This window comes from Bos indicus, chromosome 8 (assembly GCF_029378745.1).
Source record: "Bos indicus isolate NIAB-ARS_2022 breed Sahiwal x Tharparkar chromosome 8, NIAB-ARS_B.indTharparkar_mat_pri_1.0, whole genome shotgun sequence".
Lineage (NCBI taxonomy): Eukaryota > Metazoa > Chordata > Mammalia > Artiodactyla > Bovidae > Bos > Bos indicus.
Window position 1 is genome coordinate 96,713,461 of NC_091767.1, and position 2,747 is coordinate 96,716,207.

A 2,747-nucleotide genomic window follows, 5' to 3' on the forward strand; every position below is an offset into this window, starting at 1 on the left:
CCTTCAATTACTGCCCCCTCCCCCACCTCGCCGATCCCAGGCTATGCCAAGCACACATGAGGGCAGAAAATGCTTTGAAATCTGTATGCGGCAGAGGTTGGGAAGGTTGGAGAGAGCAATTTTTGTTTCACATCATTCCTTTGTATAATGTTGTATCCTTCTGACAAGTCCGCATAATACGGCTGAACTTCACCAATTGCTGCCTTAAGAGAAAACAGTGAAGACCTATCTTTAATGTCAAATGAACAATGGGCAACCTTCCAGAGGAGGAAAATGACTTGCTTTGAAAGAGTTGGAGAAGAAAAGTGCGAAATGTTCCCAGCTTAACGGGAGGGGGGAAGAAAGTCAGCAGCTGTGTGTTGGCACATCGGCTCCCCGGCTGCAAGCCCAGGGCGGCCTCCGCCAGCCTCCCCTGGCAGGCGGGCCCACAGGCTGCGCAGGGGGCCTCTGAGCTGGGGTGGACAGACAGTGGTTGTTTGTTCCTGGGGAACACTGAGCCAGCTGCCTTCAGCCCAGGTGTGTGTGCGGGGACTCACACACTTGGATGTAGAGCTCTCCCTTCAAAGACAAGGGGCCCCTGAAAGTGTGTGTGGAACCCCCTGGAACCTCAGCCCCTGGTTCTCCATCTTCTGCTGGAGCTTTCTGTTTGCACCTCATCGTTTCCCAGGTGGCTCTAGTGGTAAAGAACCCACCTGCCCATGCAGGAGACCTAAGAGACACAGGTTCTATCCCTGGATGGGGAAGACCCCCTGGAGGAGGAAATGGCAACCCACTCCCGTGTTCTTACCTGGAGAACCCCACGGACAGAGGAGCCTGGCAGACTGCAGTCCATGGAGTTGCAAAGAGTCAGACATGACCAAAGTGACTTAACGCACTCTCTGTGAGTAGCCACTTTCACTAGGCACTGAGATTTTGACCAACATTGCCACCAAGGCTTGGCACAATGAACACTCTTTCTTTATTTTTCTCTCTTTCTTTCTGCTATTATGTTTCTGATTTATTTTTTAAATTTGTTTAAATTTATTTTTAATTGGAGGATAATTGCTTTATAATGTTGTGTTGGTTTCTGCTGTACCACAAAGTGAATCATTTCCCTGTAGGACATTATCCTGTAGGAAATTTATCAATGTATATGATTTTCCCTCTATTAGGTGATGATTGTCTCAGAGGCAGGGACTTTGTCTTGTTCATGTATACATGCACATAGATATACACACATATACATATGAACTGACATGAACACGGACCTAGTTCAGGGACTGGCATATACCAAGTGTTCGATAAATGCTTGTAGATTAGAGGGTCTAAAACTCAACTTCTCAGTCCTGAGAACTTCTAGCAAACTAGAATTACCCAAGGAATTAAAAGCAAAATAAGACAAAACAATGACAGCATCCACACCACCTTGGAACTCCAGACCAGCTCAGACCCAGAATCAGACCCAGACCCAAAATCAGAAGCTCTGGGAGGTGGGGTTCAGCCACTGGGGCTTTTATGAGCCCTCTAGGTCAGAGGTCTCCAACCTCCGGTGGAGGCCCCTCATCACTAAGCATTACTATCTGAACAATCCCCCACACCACTTGAATTACTGTCTGAACTACTCTCCACTCCTCCACCCCCACCCACCCTCCTGGAAAAATTGTCTTCCATGAAACTGATCTCTGGCTCTAAAAAAGGCTGGGGACTGCTGCCCTGTGCTGTGCTGTGCTTAGTCGCTCAGTCATGTCCAACTCTTGTGCGACCCCATGGACTGTAGCCCACCAGGCTCCTCTGTTCATGGGGATTCTCCAGGCAAGAATACTGGAGTGGGTTGTCATACTCTCTTCCAGGGGATCTTCCCAACCTAGGGATCAAACCCAGGTCTCCCACATTGTGGGAAGATTCTTTACCGTCTGAGCCACCAGGGAAGCCCATGAAAACTGGAATGGGTAGCCTATCCCTTCTCCAGGGGATCTTCCTGACCCAGGAATCGAACCTGGGGTCTCCTGCATGGCAGGCAGATTCTTTACCAGCTGAGCTACCAGGGAAGCCCACTGCTGCCCTCGGTGATACCATTACAAGTTGTTTCCTTTGTCTAGAAACACAAGGCTAAATGACATATTAAATCCCCACCCCCACCCCAACACATCATACATGGTGGTGAAGAAAGAACAAGAGAGCTGAAATGAAGAGCTCCCTCTTAGAAAAACAGAGAGTGGGGCGCAGTATCTTCTGATCATGAGGTGGAGCATTAACACTAACACATGTATGGATGGGGATAACAGGACAGTGGGCAGAGATAACCGGGACACTTCTGCCCTGTGATGGAGAACGACCAGCCTGCCTCCCCTGGTTCCCCCCCGACAGCCTTGTCTGTTGACCCTGCAGTCATTACTAAGAGGGCCATTGGGTGGTTTTCCCTTCTCGGGGCTGTTCATTTCTTCCTAGAGTTCATGGGGCTGGAAATGCCCTCGATCACTTTGTTGCAGATAATCATTTGTCAGGTTTTGTGTTTTTCAGGCATTACAATTTTCTAAAACCTTAATAAGCTCTTGGTTGATTTGCAGCCAGTCAAATCCAAAGTCGGAATTATGGGTTCTTGAATGTAGACCACCGTCTGAAGGCTCCAGTCCCTTAGCAGCAGGCCTTCCAATTCTATCCATCTTCCTGATGACACACTGGGATGGGTGTAGGGAGGGGCAAGGCTAAAATTCCTTTTGCTTCCTGGCTGCATCCCAGAGCATAACTTTCTAGGCTGTGGAAGAAAG

General features: G+C 48.8%; 1 non-coding gene across 1 annotated transcript; it reads right to left on the minus strand.

Annotated features, from left to right (window-relative positions):
* Positions 1-1,953: 1,953 nt before the first annotated feature.
* TRNAG-GCC (transfer RNA glycine (anticodon GCC)) lies at positions 1,954-2,027 on the minus strand. Its single transcript has one exon. It is a non-coding gene; the product is annotated as a tRNA-Gly (tRNA).
* Positions 2,028-2,747: the final 720 nt, after the last annotated feature.